This window comes from Choloepus didactylus, chromosome 8 (assembly GCF_015220235.1).
Source record: "Choloepus didactylus isolate mChoDid1 chromosome 8, mChoDid1.pri, whole genome shotgun sequence".
Taxonomy (NCBI): domain Eukaryota; kingdom Metazoa; phylum Chordata; class Mammalia; order Pilosa; family Megalonychidae; genus Choloepus; species Choloepus didactylus.
This window is the reverse complement of record NC_051314.1, coordinates 79,856,256-79,873,975: the sequence shown is the minus strand read 5'-3', so window position 1 is coordinate 79,873,975 and position 17,720 is coordinate 79,856,256. Positions and strand designations below refer to the sequence as shown.

General features: G+C 35.9%; 1 pseudogene; it reads left to right on the top strand.

The window, feature by feature from the left end:
* The first annotated feature begins 551 nt into the window (after positions 1-551).
* Positions 552-1,473, top strand: LOC119543406 (annotated as a pseudogene).
* The last annotated feature ends 16,247 nt before the right edge of the window (positions 1,474-17,720 follow it).

Genomic DNA, 17,720 nt, shown 5'->3' with positions numbered 1-17,720 from the left:
TAATACATTGCTCCCTCCCTACCCAATAAAATCAAATTATTTTAAAGCTCTTTAAGCAAAGCTACCTTTTGATAGAAAGCTCATGTTGCCTGAGAATGCACTTTTAGCTCCCTTTTCTTTCATGAATTTTTTCTTTACTACTTTTATTAAAGAGGAAAATTAATATTAAATGATAAATTAAAATTTAAGACATTTTTACCTTAGTGTTAGGAATTTATTAGACTTTTAATATTTTGAAATTACCATATAAATCAAATGACAAAGTAAAGAGACATAAAGATGTATCATACTATGTTGTTGTTGAATATAACACTGGATTTGAATACAAAATATTCCACCTTGAGTCCAAATTCTGTTTTTAACATATTGTTACTTTAGGCAAATCTCATCTTTAATTTGCTCACATGAAGCACAAACAGGGTAATGGATAGGAAAGTATTGTGTCAACCATAATATCTTCCATTCTGTGAAGTGTTATATTCGTGATACTAAGGAAAGAGAGAAATGCTTATTTGTTGACTTTCTCTTCTACTTTGAAGCCAAAACTTGCCATGGGTGACCAGGGAGGAAGCAACCACTCAGAAGTGACTGACTTCATTCTGGTAGGCATCAGAGCCTGTCCAGAGTTCCACAGTCTCCTCTTCCTACTATTCCTGACTGTTTATGGCATGGTCCTTCTGGGAAACCTTAGCATGATTGGCATCATTGTGACTGATCCCCGGCTGAACACACCAATGTATTTCTTCCTAGGCAACCTCTCCATCATCGACCTCTCTTACTCCACTGTTATTGTACCCAAAGCCATGGTCAACGTCCTGTCTCAGAAAAAAACCATATCCTTTGCAGGTTATGTGACTCAGCTTTTCCTTTATGCACTCTTCATGGTAACAGAGGCCTTTGACCTGGCAGCCATGGCCTATGACCGCTTCATTGCCATCTGCAATCCACTGCTGTACACTGTCCGCATGTCAAGAAGCATCTGTATCCGGTTGGTGGCTGGGTCCTACCTCTGTGGTTGGGTCAGTTCCATTCTTCAAATCAGTGTAACCTCTTCCATGACTTTTTGTGCCTCTTGAGTGATTAGTCACTTCTACTGTGATTCTAACCCAATTGAGAAGATCTCCTGTTCCCATATCTTTCTGAATTAGATAGTGTCACTCAGGGCCCACAATAGTGGTTATTGTAGTATCTTACATGTACATTGTGTCCACAGTCTTGAAGATCTGCTCCAGTGGAGGGAGAAAGAAAGCCTTCTCCACTTGCAGCCCCCACCTGGAGGTTGTGAGCTTGCTCTATGGGATTGTCTCTTTTGTATATCTCACACCTCCAGATAACCCTGAACTTCACAAAGTGGCTTCAGTATGTTACATTTGGTTCACACCTACATTGAATCCTTTAATCTACTCTCTGAGAAACAAGGATGTTAAAGATGCTATGAAAAAATTCCTGTGGAAGAAAAATGTTTTACTTTAAATAAACTTCCACTTGTTTTCTTTTTTTTTTTTTTCTGCATGAATTGATTTGTTCTACCTGATCTTCTAGACTTAGGCATTTTAAGCTCAGGTATATTTAAAAATCCCTGAAGTGTTCCATTCCATGACATTAGTAATTTCCTATAAGGAATGATCCAAATAGCTCATTCACTTTCCTCAAGGGCAATGTTACATGTAAAAGTCTTAGACACCCATGAAAAGTTGCAGCATTTCTACAAACAGTTATATAGCTTGCACTCTTAAGGTAATAATATATTATGGAAGGGAAGAAGTTTAGTATTTTATTGTTTCTCTTCCTTGTGTAAAATTTAGGTTAGATAGAGAAAATACTTAGCAGAATGATTAATTTAGAAGCTCTGCATTTTGATGTGGTATATGCAATTGACATCCATTATAAATACTAGTGCTGTGTTGTGTTTTTGATGGCATGTCAAATTGTGAGATTATGCATATATGATGAAGAGGAAATGGAAAGGTAAGGAACCCAGAGTGCTCTTTGTTGAATTAGAGAGGGCAAAAATGCTGAAACATGGGAAAATAGCCTTGATTTGGTTTGTGTTAGGACATTTTGTTTGGTGTTCTTTGAAAGACATGGGCATTTGTGTTTTGTTCTCTTACAAGGTAATATTGATCTTTGTCAGCTCATGTCCACTATCTTTTGGATAAAAGAAATTATTGATGGTGAAAATGCAATTATTAAAAGCACTAATTGAAATGAAATCGGCTTTAAAAGTCTTTGAAAAATACTACAATGTTTTATAATAATATCCTTTATGAGTAATTAGATTTTATACTTATATATATATATACACACATGCATACATTGTGTGAATGTTTGTCCATATATGTATGGGTGTGTATTAATTTGGTTGTAGAATAATTTTAAATTTGTTTTGGGATAAACACTCATTGTCATCTGAGGGGAACAGGATGGTTAAGGCAGCATCTCTCAGGTTTAACAGGTGTCAAGGGACACTTTCTGAGAAAGTCGTGCCAGGGTTACTATTTCTGAAAGTGAGTTAGGTAATTCTTCAGCTGAACTCTACATGTTGCAATGACTAAGTCTAGATGATATTAAATGTAGAAAAAACTACAAAATAAATACATGGCCAGGTTTTGTCCATATATTCATATGCTTATCATTGTGAAAACTTAAAACATGGATCTTTGATTTGGTCTTTTTTTTTTTTCTGCTTTTGTTTGGATAGCAACTCCTCTTTTTGTGAATGCACAATGACATTTTTGTGGGTTAATGTATATTAGGGTAAGGAATTTCAGGAATGAGTATTCTTATTGCTCAGATAATGAGAGAAATTAAGTGATTTAATCAAAATTATATTTATTCCCCCCCTCATCTATCAGTACACCATTTTTATTGACGCTGTCTTTATTTCAGAAAAGTACCATTTGAGAGCAAAACAGGAATCCAAATGAGCTTGGGAAACTGGTTTTTGGTATTTATTGTTATTTTTCTGGAAAATATCTTTTATAGGTTTGGCTGTTATTCACTGATGCCTGTTTGCCTGAGACTGTTTCTTTGATAGGATGGTCTCTGATATATCCACCAAGTGAGAGCTATTAAGATTTGAGGAAAAAGCAATAAAATGATGGGTAAGATACTGCATAGATCCATTTGCTTTAGCTTTTGATTTGGTGGATTGCATTTCTTGCTTTGTAGTCACAACAGATGACAGTATTCTGAGTTGCTTAAGACAGTCCAGATGTTCAAAGGAATCTGGAAGATTTTAAAGCCCAGGTAGGATTCTTTGACTGGCTATACACATTGCCGTGGGTAAATTGTTGCTGGGTTCACACTCCTTGTACAAAAAGTAGTGCCTAATATATAACTTTCTTGTTACTTGTGCCATCAAGATTCCATCAAAACAACCCAATGTCATATCAATCTTTTGTTGACTATTATTGACAAAGTGTTGTCTTTTTCAATGATGCATGGATACTTTTGAAATGTTGCCACATTCAAGAGTTTAAAGATTATATTCTGCAACCCATAATCCATAAATTGTTGTTAAGAGGACACTTTAAAACTATACAAAAATCCACATGGAGAATGCTTTTAGTAGTTATTTGATCTTAAGAGTCCAAAGATTGCAGGAGACACCTCAAATCATTTTTACTTATTTGTACCGCATTGTTTCAACTCTCATGGTTACAACTTTTTATACATGCACATATTTGATTGTTCTGTAACATCATGTACCATGTTTTCCTTCCAAATTTAATACATTGTTGGTGTTTACCTAATATTTAGTGTATTGTTTCAGAACTTTGATGAGGGCATTTATAATATTTTCTATTTCCAGGATACTAAGATTCTCTGACTCAGATGTCCACTAATGATAATTAGTCACTGATTCAAATTTCACAAATATGAGTTAAAATTACCAAATTACTAAGTTAAATAAGTTAAATATTGGACTTTCTCCATTTGCCTTTCCTGAGTATAGTCTCAATTCCTTATTATGGGATTTAAATTGTCATTGTGATTGGAGAAGCTGAACTGATAAACTATTGTAAAATCATTGTAATCTTAAATGGATATTGAACTATGTTTTTCTCTTATGAGTTGAGTATGGGATGTCACTTTACCTAATTCCATCATATCACTGTAGGTCATTAATATCAATAAAAATTTTGAGTGTTTGTAAGTCATTATACCAGTGGTCTCAAGAGGACAAAATTACCATTGATGGCTGGAGAGGGAGGGAAAGAAGAGGGAAGAGATAGGATGAAAAAAAAGCAAGGTATCCTGGAACTGAGAACAGTGAAAAAAGAATCAGCTTTAAAGTCACTTTTTAATTATTTCAATTTTGCAAAAAAACAAAAACAAAAAAACAAAAAACAAACAAAAAACCCAAGCAACAACAGAAGAAGCAGCAAACAAACACTTTAACCAAAGTTTGATTTCCATTTTCCTCACATTTATGGAATATGGTTTTTAGATTTCTGGAAAAGCTTCCTCTTTAGCAACATTTTAAAAGCATCATTTATTTCATTTCACAACCTTTGACACTGATGATGGTCATTCAGTTTCCTTATTTGAATGCCCAATAGTTAGGTTTCTTTTGTTGTGACTGACATAGATTAATTCTGGATAACTATAGAAAAAGATAAATACATAAACATATAAATTGTCTTTTGCTCTGGAAGCACATACACAATGCTAAGAATGGATAGGAACAAAGCATTGCAGGAAGCTAGGAAGAGGAAACAAAATCTCCCAATCATATCCAAACTTGTCAGAATGTCACACTATTAGAAAATATTTACTTCAGTTCAATTCAGGATTTTGTCCCTCTGTTCAAGTTTGAATTCCATGAAAAAGACCCTTATGTCCCTCACTGCTTTGGGGAGAGCAAGTTTCCTAACTGAAGCTTCACTGAACTCTACACAACTGTGAAGAGTTAATTCTTTTAACAAAGATTAGGGAGTTTTTTTATATGGGAAAATTAATGGTGAACAGACCAAAATGACAAATTCCCCCAACAATCTATTGATTTTATAACCAAATTCTACATATTCTTCTTTCCATGTATATAATTTTCAACTCTCTAATATCTAACATAATGCAAAAATTCCATTTATATACAAGACTATTGTCACTTCATCCCCTGAGGGACACAACCCAAAATATTTTTCATTGCTATAGCAAGCTCCCAGTCTAAGATCCCTGCTGGATTTCCATTCTTACCCTAATTCTTTTTTATCCTGTCTTGATATTCTGTAATCTAGACTAATGACAATTCTAACTGCCATCATCACTATTGTAATCAATAATAAACAAATAAATAATATATATATACATATATATATATATTTGCACAGGGATGACAGAATATTTTTCAGGTAAGTGAATATGGGCCATCCTATAGTTCATATTTGTGAAATTGGTCATGAAGTCTTAGTTCTTTTTATAGATTTCATCTTTTCTTTATTTGGTGTCCTCATGCTTTTGATTTCAGCTTTTCAGAGTCCTCTGTCTTGTGGGTTTTCTCTAATACTCATTTCTAAGGGATATATAACTGGATGGTCTTAGTTTTGGGGGTAACTGTAGTGGAACAGACATGATTGATTGTCAGTATGGCAGGCATTTCCTTCTTCCTTCCTGTCAAGCATTTTGAGTGGAAAAATTATTATTCTACTGTTATTATGGTATTTTAATTTTCCTTTGGCAGTAACTAGTTCAAGGAGGGAATATATTCTATTAAATGGTATTTAAATAAGATGTAAGGAATAGTCTGCTGATAGTTTAAGGGTTATATTCCTTTCCAGATTAAAAAAAAAATGACAGAATGGAAGAGCAGTACTCTTCAATCACTGTTTTTGGGTCATAAAAGAACAAAGAACAGACTGAGCCAGCATGGTAACTATATATTTCTATTGCTTCAAGTAAAAACAAAGTGAGTAAGTTACTTCCTAGTCAACAGAAAGAAGAAAACTTTAAAGATAAATATCTGCATATCAGATTCTCATGAACTGAATATTTTTGTCTTTGTAAGGATTACATCTGTTTTAGTATTGCTACCAAGACTCACCATTTGATAAAATTGTCATAATCTATGGTGATTCTCAAGACTCGTATCTTTTCACTGACCAAACTGCATTATAAATGCAAAGACCATATAACTTCATCTTTTTAGTCTTTGCTGTTGGCACTAATCTTTGTGGTTCTTCTAGGCAACACTTTTCATATGATATTTTGGTAGCAAACTCCATGAACTTCTGTTGGCTTTTGTCTTATTTGTCCTTACTCAGTGTCAGGAATCAAATGTGTATGTTCTGAGGCAGTTTCTGAAGTTATAAACTACAATTTTAAATCCACTTAAGAAGTGAGAAAAACATTGTGGGTTTGGGGTCCCATGGAACCTATTATGAGGCAAACATCACTCCTTGTCTTATGAGCAACTTGGGTGACATTCTGGATCCTTATGATTTAGTGATAGTTCTGGGACAGGATCTAAATGTCCCTAAAAGTTCACAAAATATTTGAGTGTAGCCCCTCATTCTGTGTTGTAGTCACCCATAAATTAGGTACCAAATATTTAAAGAAGGCTTGTTGGAAGGTTTTTCAATTCATATTTTTGGTACTAAAGTATGGTGCTTACTCAAGAGTGTCCAGCCTTCCCATCAATGCAGTGACTCTAGTGAACCATCTCAGGTCTAAGAATCGGAGATAAGCATGATCTGAGACATGCTGGCTCAAGGCACATCCCTGTTAATCACATGTATTCTCTCTCTCTCTTCCTCTTTTTGGGACCCACTTATTTCATTCCAATGGACCCCATGTTTAAGTAACTCCAGGTAGAGTTCCCTATACCACATCTATATTGTCTGACTAATAAGCCAGAGTTGTTACTATTGTGTTAACCAAATCTTCCTTTGCTCTTTGGGTCAAGTACCACAATTTAAGCTCTGTCACTCCACTGCAGGAAGATCATTAGGGTCCAAAAACAGCATCACGTTAAAAAGAAGCATCACAGTGCTTTCAAAGTTACTGACTGTTCCCTTAGTCACTGGTGAAGGGAAGATGCATTTAGGAAATCTAGGACTGGAACACATATGATTAACCATCTTCAGCATCTCTGTCTTTCAATGACATTGAATTTCATTTTCTCCAATTTCCACAGTGTTTCTGGTCTTTCAACTTCCTCTAGAGAGGCTGTGTATTAGTTATTGGTTTATATTTATCAATTCAGCAAACTATGAGAACTCTACTCATTTATATGAACTAGCACACCAATTGTCAAATATCTGGCAAGTACAAATTCAGCTCAATCTTCCCCATTCCCCCTCACAAATCAAGAGCTCTCAAAATACATTCACACCAAAATAGCTTACATTTTCACCAATATTTATTCAAAAAATCCTCAGTTTGTTTTAAACAGTCTTCTGTGGAGTCTGTATCCCTGAGCAAGTATTTTGGGTTCTGATTCTAGTACTTTGTCTCATGAAAAGAAGAAGTAGAATGTGATGGGAATTAGCTTCCTTAGAATGAAAGAGGAAAGATAAAGACTGGGACTGTATAACTTAGTGAAACCTAGAGTGCACAACAATTGTGATAAAAAGTACAAATATGTTTTTACATGATGGAGAACAAATGAATGTCAACTTTGCCAGGTGTTACAAATGGGGTGGTATTGGGGAAAAATACAAAGGAAGCTAGAGACTATAGTTAACAGAAACATTGTATTATGTTTCCTTTAATGTAACAAATGCATTGCATCAAAGCTAAATGCCTATAAGAGGGGGATACAAGGAAGGGGTATGGGACTCTTGGCATTAATGATGTTGTCTGACTCTTATTGTACTTTAGTTTAATTCTTTCTTTTGTTTATTTTTAGCTATTTGTTTTTCTTCTTTCTTTCTTTTTTCTTTTGTCTCTCTACCTTCTTTGATTCTTCCTCCTTTGTGGAAGAAATGGAGATAGTGGTGATGGTAGTAAATGCATAAATATGTGATTGTACAGGGAACCATTGATTCTTTACTTAGGATGAAATGTATAGTATATGAACAAAGCCATGTTAGAAAAAAAAATGGGTTGATAAAGAAAGCTTGAGGGCACTGTATTGAGTGACATAAGTCAGACACAAAAGGACAGATATTGTATGGTCCAACTGATATGAACTAATTATAATATGTAAACTCACAGACATGAAATATAGGTTACCAGGGTATAGAATGAGGCTAAAGACTGGGGAGTAGTTGCTTACTATGAGCAGAATGTTCAACTAGTTTGAACTTAAGTGTTTGGAAATGAACAGAGGTGACTGTAACATGTTATTGTGAGAATAACTAACAGTGCTGAATGGTGTGTGAATGTGGTGGAAAGAGAAAGCTTAGAGTCATGTATGTCACCAGAAGGAAAGCTGAAAGTTAAAATGTGGGAAGGTATAAAACAGTGTATCTTGTGGTGGACAATGTCTATGATTAACTGTACAAATTAGAAATCTCTTCCATGAACTAGAACAAATGTATGACACTATAACTAGAAATTAATAATTGAGAGGTATATAGGGAAAAATATATCTATTGCAAACTATGTACTACAGTTAGCAATATTTTAATATTCTTTCATCAATAGTAACAAATGTACTATTCTAATACTATGAGTCAATAATGGAGGGGGGAGTGGTTAGGGGTGTGGGATGATTTGAGCTTTCTTTTTTATTTTTATTTCTTTTCTGGAGTAATAAAAATGTTCTAAAAATTGATAAAAAATTAATTGTGGTGATGGATGCACAGCTATATGATGGTATCATTGGCAATTGATTGTGTAATTTGGATGATTGTACGGTATGTGAAAAATCTCAATAAAATTGAACTTAAAAAATTAAAAAAAATCAATTGATCATAGATGTGTAGGACTATTTCTTGACATTCAGTTCTGTTCTATTGGTCTAACTGTCCATCTTTATGCCAATACCACACTCATTACTGTAGCATTGTAGTACAATTTGAAATCAGGAACTGTGAAACTTCCAACTTTGTTCTTCGTTTTCAAAATTGGTTTGGATATTTTGGGGCTCCTTACAGTTCCATATAAATTTTTGGATAGGTTTTTCCATTTCTGCAAAAAAAAAAAAAAAAAAGAAAAAAGAAAAAAAAAAAGACTCCTGGGATTTTGACAGGTATTGCATATTGAATCTGTAGATCACTTTAGGGAATAATGACATCTTAACAATATTGACACCTACAAACCATGAACATTGGGTGTCCTGCCATTTATTAATATTTTCTTTAATGTCTTTAAGCAGTGTGTTGTAGTTTTCAGTGTACACATTTTTTATGTCCTTGATTAAATTAATTCCAAGATATGTTTTTTTTTTTTGGATGCTACTGAAAATGGGATTGTTTTCCTAATTTCCTCTTTGGATTGTATATTGATGATATATAGGAACATAATTGATTTTTGGTTGTTGGTCTTGTACCCTGCAACTTTGTTGAACTTGTTAATTAGCTTTAAATTTTTTCTGGATTTCTTTGGATTTTCTATATAGAAATAAGATCCTATCATCTGCAAATAGAGATAGTTTTACTTCTCCCTTTATAATTTGGATACCTTTTATTCCTTTTTCTTGCCTGGGTGCTCTGGCTGGAGCTTGAACTGCAATATTAAATAGCATGATGAAAGCAGGAATCCTTGTTTTCTTCCTGATCTCAGGGGAAACCTTTGTTTCTCACCACTGAATATGATGTTAGTGGTGTGTTTTTCATAAATGGCATATATCACGTTGAGAAAGTTCCCTTCTATTCCTAGTTTTTTAAGTAATTTTATCAAATGACTTTTCTGTGTCCATTGGATAATCATGTTTTATTTTTCCTTTTATTCTATTTATGTGGCATATTACATAATTTTTTGTATAATGTACCACACTTACATTCCTTGAATAAATCTTTTTTTGTCATGTTGTATAATCTTTATAATATGCAATTGGATTTGTTTTGTTAATATTTTGTTAAGGATTTTTGTATCTCTGTATTCAAAAGTGAAATCAGTCTCTAGTTTTCTTTTCTTATGATGTCTTTACCAGGCTTTGGTATAAGGGTAAAACTGGCCTCATTGAATGAATTAGGAAGTATTCCCTCCTCCTGATTTCTTTGGAAGAGTTTGAGAAGGATTGGTATTAGCTCTTCTTTCAATGCTTGGTAGAATTCACCAGAGAATCCATCTTGTCCCAGACTTTTCATTGGTGGAATGTTTTTTTTTTTTATTTTTTTAATTGTGCTTCCTCCAGAAGAGTTTACATTGAATTCTTTTTCTTTTCTCGTGACTGGGTTATATTTTTCTGTCTTCTCATGTGTTTTGTAATTTTTTTGCTGAGAACTGGATATTCTAAATATTCTATTGTGGCCACTTTGGATATCTAGTTCTCCCATTCCTCAGTTTGCCAGACCAAGAAGGATAAGAAGATTAAAAAAGATAAAAGAGAGAATAAGAAAGAAAAAAGAAGAAAATAGTAACAAACAGACAAAACACCCCACAAAAAAGGAGAGTGCAGTACCCATAGAAGTCTTAGTGGGAAGCTGGAACCTGGGCCAGTGTCCATGCTCATTAGTCAGGGATCCACCAGGCCAAAAAATGAGAGAAAGAACAAACCAAGGAAAACAAAACAAAACAAAACAAAGACAAGGAAGTGCAGTGGCTATTTACACCCAGTAGATGTGGTGAAAGGCCAAGAGGAAACTGAGGCTAGCGTATATCCAAGGTTAACCCATCCACCAGACCAAACACCACAATAAGGAGAAAAAAGAAACTCAACTGAAAAAAGGTGCATCGGCTCTTTATATCCTGGTAGATACTGGCAAGGCCAGTAGCAGCTGCTGCTGAGAGGGCTGATCTATGTATATTAATGACTGATACTGGCTATAATTTTTCTTTCTTATACCATAGTTCGTGCTTGGGAAGTCCCTTTCACACTCAGCAGTCATTTCCCAGCCCTGGCCTACTCCCCTCCTTTTCTCTGTGTGCAGATGTTTCAATATGTTCCCATTTCACAGCTGGGACAAAGGTTAGGTTCAAATTGATTGGCTTGACCAGCTTGACTGACCTGACCGTACCTTGAACCCAGAACTGGGAACAAGCAGAGCAGCCCCAGCTGCTTATTTGGCAGAAACTCTTCTGGAAGGCTGCCTGATACATGCTGTTGGCTCAGTGGCAGAGTCCCCTCCCCCCCTGGTATAAAAACCTAACTCTCAGGCAGCATAGATTTGTCTCTCATCTCTTACATGAAGCAGGGTAGGTGAAGCCTCCACTGACTGACCCTGACCCAAGCAGTTGACCTTGCTGGGGTACCAGCCACAATGGGATCTCTTTCCCTACTCTTTTGGGCCCTTTGTGCTATGTAAGTAATGAAGTGGTCATTTGCTGAAAGTTTCTGTTGTACCTGAGCCTGTATTCCCATGATGCACAGGGTAGCAACTTGCTCCACAGTTGATGCTGTATTCTTTCTAAGTCACATATGTGATAGAGGTTGGGAGAGAGATATCGTATGAAAGTCCAAGATTGTGCTAACTCTGGGTTGCTATATCCTATAACCTGGAGCATGTTGGGCTGTTTCCTCCAAAGTAGAAGCAAATTCCTTTACTATGAAGAGTTAAATGCTTTCTTGAATTTTGAAGGCAATACATAACACTTCTCAGTGTGTGTGCAGCCTTGAGGCACCCAGCTTTACCCAGGTCTGTATGAGGACAGTGTTCTTCAGCTGGCTCAGGCTTCAGACAAGTAACAGTTCACTTGGATCTCATAAACAAGAATGTCCTACGATGCTCTGAGTCCTTATGGAATATCATAGATTCAATGGAAATTGTCGTGAATTCTTATTAGAAAATCACAGTACTTGCTCCCAAGGTGTTAGAGGAAAGCAAATTTTCTACAAGGCCTCCTTTTGAGAAACAGCTTCTAAATTGGGCCATGACAGATACTATGCTATTAACTATGGAAATCAAGTGACTGTGTTAACTTGAACAAGTGATAGCTAATTCATTAACATATGCTGCCATTATATTAAGTGGAAGTCATATATGTAATGTCTGGGTCAAGGGTGTCTTAAAGGCAGAAGTAAGTTTCATGAGCAAGTGGCTCATATTTCCATTGTATCTGCTTCTTCTGATTTGCCACCTTTCCTTCAGCCTAAGTCTATAATCACATGGGACATTCCTTATTCATAGTTTCTGAGGAAACAGTAAATTAAGCCACATTAGATATTGTGCTGCATGTAATATGAACATGAGTGGGATATGAAATAATGGTGCATGTTAATGCAACTCAAGGATGGTCCCTGAAGGAAACTGGGTACGGAAAATCTTTTTAATGAGCATAAGTTTCAAGTTATATATCTTATTTTTAAAGTTGTCTGGAAATACAGCCGGAGACTCCTACACTGATTTTTGGGCAGTGGATAATGATTTAGCTGCATAACTAGGAACTTGAGAATAACAAAGTTGGAGGATTATTGACAAGGTGGTCTGTTTGTGGATGGGCCTTCCTGAATGGCCAAAAAATGGAGAATATTAGTTTCCCAGAAAAATGCTCAGTGAATAACATCATGTGTGGAGGAGGTTCTCAGTAATCTAGTGAGAGCAATGACCCACTCTATTTCAGCCTCTTTCCCATCCACTTCACTGCCCATTTGATGAGCTCATCAATAATACAGCCACGGTAGAGGAGATAGAAATCAACAAAATAGAGTGGTCAAGATGTAATGGCCTGGAAACTGCCAATGCTGAATGCCCAATTTGCTGAACAAAGACATTAAAAATAAGTTCATGATAAGTGTACCATAACCTGGGGCTACGAGCCAGCCATGAGATTTCAGGCTGATTGCATTGGATCTTTTCCATCAAGGAGGAATAACTTTTTGTTCAGGCACTGCTCTAGGTATCTTTTGCATTCACATGCTCAAATTCAAGCTCAAATTGCTTCTGTTAATCTTCTGTAAAGTGACTTAACAAATATCTTATTCCTCGTCATGCTATATTACATTACTGCTTTGGAGCAAGGTACTCATTTTACAAAAAGAGAAGTGAGGCAATGTACTCAAACCATGGGTTATAAAAGAATGATCATCTATCTAACCAGCCAAAATTAGATGAGTTTATGGAATGGTGGAGTGATCTATTGAAGAGTCAGTTGTGGATCAACTGGGTGTCAGCACTTTGCAAATTGGGTCACTGTCACCCCAGATGAGATCTGTGCTCAGCATTAGCAACCACTATATGAGAATTTTTCTTTCCATACCAAGTATATGGGGCAAAAGTGGGAATGCCATCAGTTATGACAAAGTCTGCTAAACCACTCTCAACTTTTTCCTTGTTGCTCCTATGACTTTTGACTCTCCTGAGTTAGCATTCTTACCATCCAACAAAGGAATACTTTTATAGGGGTCACAACCATCAATAAAATGAACTCTAAGTTGAAACTGTCTCCTGAACATTTTTAAGTTCTTCATTTCAGTGAACCAACAGGTAAAATGAATGCTTTGTATGCTTTTGGGGGATGGTTACTGATTAGTAAAAGATGTCACTAGGAAGGAGGCAAGGACAAGTATAGCTTTAATCTAGGGAATTTTCCAGGACTCTTAAGACTATCATGTCTGATGATAAAAAACTATCATGTCAGATGAACAAATACAGCAACTCAACACAGGCAAGACTACAAGGGCTCAGATCTTTCATTAATGAAGGTTTGAGTCACCCAACTAGGTAAACAACTTCAAAATCTTGAAGTTATTTCTAAGACCAAAGGAAATGTGGACTGGATAAAAATCAATTATTTTCTTTTACCAGAGGCAGAAATGAGGACTTCAGGAGCCCCCTTTATTTTCTTCCTTTCCCCTCATTCTCTTTCCTTTACTATTTTATATAAAGTGCATTTAGTCAGTTTAATAATTTAATCCTTATCATATACAGAGTATGGTTTGATTTTTGACTTATCTAGAACAGTAGTTAAAATGATTTTGGAATGGATACAGTGACTGATGAAAAATTATTAACACATGACACCTGGATAAATGATTTTCAAGCAATTAGACTTAAAAAGTGAACTTAACTTCAGATCCAGTCAAATAGTATTTAACATTTATTTGGTTAATTAGAGGGCATTTGTTGAGCTTTGACCCATATGATGATCATGCTATTCTTTTTTAAAAAAAGCAGTTTTATTGAGATATATTCACATACCATACAATCCAACCACAGTGTACCATCAATAGCTTTTGGTATAATCAGAGATGTGTATTTATCACCACAATCAGTTTTAGAATATTTTCATTATTCCAAAAAAGAAAAACCCTCCACCCCTTAGCAGTCAACTCTCAATCCCTCTATCCTTCCCCAGTCCTACATAAACACTAATCAAATTCTGTCTCTATACATTTATTTATATTTACATTTTATACAAATGGAACTTTACCATATGTAGTACTTTGTGTCTAGTTTCTTTCACTTTGCAAATGTTTTAAAAAATATTTTTTTAAATCATAGAAGTTGTGGGTTTACATAAAAGTCATGTGAATAATGCAGTGTTCTGATACACCAACCTATTGTTGACACTTTTCATTTTTGTGGTACTTTGATACAACTCATAAAAGAGTATGAAATATTACTAACTATAGCCTATAGTTTGCATTAGGTATAATTTTCCCAGATACCACCCTATTATTAAAGCCTTGTAATAGTGATACATTACTATTACATTTGTTATAATTCATGAAAGAATATTTTTATATTAACCATAGTCATCAACAGGATTCACTGTGTTATAACTTCTCATATTTTATCCTCTAGCTTTCTTTCTAGTGATATATACACCCTCAAATTTCCCTTTTCATCCACACTCACAAAAATAATTCAGTTTGATTAATTACACTCACAGTAATGTGCTACTATCACCACTACCAATATCCAAACAGCTACAATAAACCTAAATAGGAAATCTGCACAAATAAGCATCGCCTTCCTATTGTCTACCCCCAGTCTACCTCCTGGTAACCTATATTCTAGATACTAATTCTATGAATTTGCTTATTATAGTTAATTGTATCAATGAGATCATACAATATTTGTCTTTTTGGTCTGGATTATTTCACTCAACATTATGTCCTCAAGGTTCATCCATGTTGTTGCCTTTAAAAGGACTTCATTACTTCCTACGATGCAGTAATATTCCATCATATGTACATACAATGTTTTGTTTATCTATTCATTGTTGATGGACACTTAGATTGCATCCATCTTTTGGTAATTGTGAATAATGCAGCTATGAACATTGATGGGCACATGTCTGTTCAAGTCCCTGCTTTCAGTTCTTCTGCTTATATACCTAGTAATGGGATTGCAGGATTTTATGGCAATTTTATACTTAGTTTCTTGAGGAATTGCCAAACTGTTTTCCACAGCAATTGCACCCTTTACATTCCCACCAGCAGTGAATGAACATTCCTATTTCTCCACATCCTCTCCAACACTTGCAATGTTGTTTTTTTTTAATAGTAGCTTCTAGTGGGTGTGAAATGGTATCTAATTATGATTTTGACTTGCATTTCCCTGATGGCTAATGATGTTGAGCATCTTGTCATGTGCTTTTTGGCCATCTGTATATCTTGTTTGGAGAGATGACTGTTCCAGTATTTTGCTGATTTTTAAATTAGTTTGTCTTTTCATTTTTAAGTTGAAGAGTTTCTTTGTATATTCTAGACACCAAACCTTTATAGGATAGGTGGTTTCCAAATATTTTCTCTGATTGAATAGGCAACCTTTTCACTTTAGTGACAAAATCCTTTGAAGCACAAAAATTTCTAATTTTGAGGAGGTCCAATTTATCTACTTTTTCTTTCATTGTTTGTGCTTTGGGAGTAAAGTCTAAGAAAACATTGCCTACTATAGATCTTGCAGATGCTTATTTATATTTTCTTCTAGGAGTCTTATGGCCCTGGCTCTTATATTTAGGTCTTTGATCCCTTTTGAGTTGATTTTTGTATAAGTGTGAGATGGGAGTCCTCCTTCATTCTTCTGCATATGGATATCCATTTCTCCCAGCACCATTTGTTGAAGAGACTATTTTGTCCCAGTTGAGTGGACTTGGAAGCTTTGTCATATATCAATTGGCCATAAATGTGAGAGTCTATTTCTGAACTTTCACTTTGATTCCATTTGGCCAATCTGTCTATCTTCATGCCAGTATCATGATGTTTTAACCACTGTTTCTTCACAATATGCATTAAAATCAGGACATGTGCATCCTCCAACTTCTATTTTCAAGATGTTTTTGGCTATTTGGGGCCCCTTACCATTCTGAATAAATTTGATCATTGGTTTTTCCATTTCTGCAAAGTAGGCAGTTGGAATTTTGATTAGAATTGCATTGAATCTGTAAATCAATTTGGGTAGAATTGATACCTTAATGATATTTAGTCTTCCAATCCATGAACACAAAATATCTGTTCCAGTTTGCTAATGCTGCCAGGATACAAAATACCAGAAATGGATTGGTTTCTGTAAAGGGGGTTTATTTGGTTACACAGTTACAGTCTTAAGGCCATAAAGTGCCAAGGTAAGGTGGTACCTTCACTGAAGGATGGCCAATGCCATCCAGAAAAATCTCTGTTAGCTGTGAAGGTACATGGCTGGCATCTGCTCCAAAGTTCTGGTTTCAAAATGGCTTTCTCCCAGGACATTCCTCTTTATGCTGCAGCTACTCAAAAATGTCACTCTCAGTTGCTCTTGGGGCATTTGTCCTTTCTTAGCTTCTCCAGAGCAAAAGTCTGCTTTCCAAGGCTGTCTTCAAAATGTCTACAGACAGGAGAAGATGGCAGCATAGTGAGGAGTGGAATTTAGTTAGTTGCCCCAGAGCAACTAATAAAAAAATGAGGAACAACTAATAAAAGATCTGGAATAACTGCTGGAAGATGACAGCTACTGTTCACACATCACGTGACAATCTGAATTGGGAGAAATGCCCGAGATCACAGCATAAAATCTGTAAGTAAAAACTGTGGAGCTGAGCTGAGAGCTCCCCCCGTCATGGCAGCCTGAACTGCAAAACCCTGTGGTGCTACAGAGCAGCACTCGCTGAACAGATGAATATACCTCAGCCCAGCTCCAACTGGGGTTTTAATGTTAACCACTGAATATAAACTGTGAATCTCCAACAAGCAGACAGAGGCTTTTGGTGATGACTGACCTTGGAGAGTCAGGAGAACTATCTGTCTCAGGATGAGGAGCCCAAAGGATCAGGTGCTATCTTTGGTTGATGGGTGAATCTGGGGATGGTAGACCCCTGAAAGGGGTCTTTCTGTCCCTTTCTCTCTCAACCTGGGTGGCTCAGTGGAGAAAGCCTCAGGTGTTTTCAGCTTGCAGTTCTCTGCAGTAGAGAAAGCCTCAGCCATTTTAAACTCACAGCACTCTGACCCAGACAATGGTGGAGGTAGCAGAGACAGAGAAACAGAGAATCTATTCATATGCAAAAGACCTCTCTCTAGGGGTATATCTTCCCAAGAGGAAAGAGGTGGGGCCCAGCTCTACTACCTGCCTTCCATTCAGAACTGGATCCCAGAGCCTGGAGGAAAATAGCCATGGGCCAAACCTTCTTACACCAGTCTGGAGTGACAGGCTGACAGGTGCCACCTGCTGGGCAGAAAAGCACAGGGTGTGTCAATCTTCTAAGACACACCATCAGGGAAACTGAATACTGAATATTTCTTCCTTCTGGGA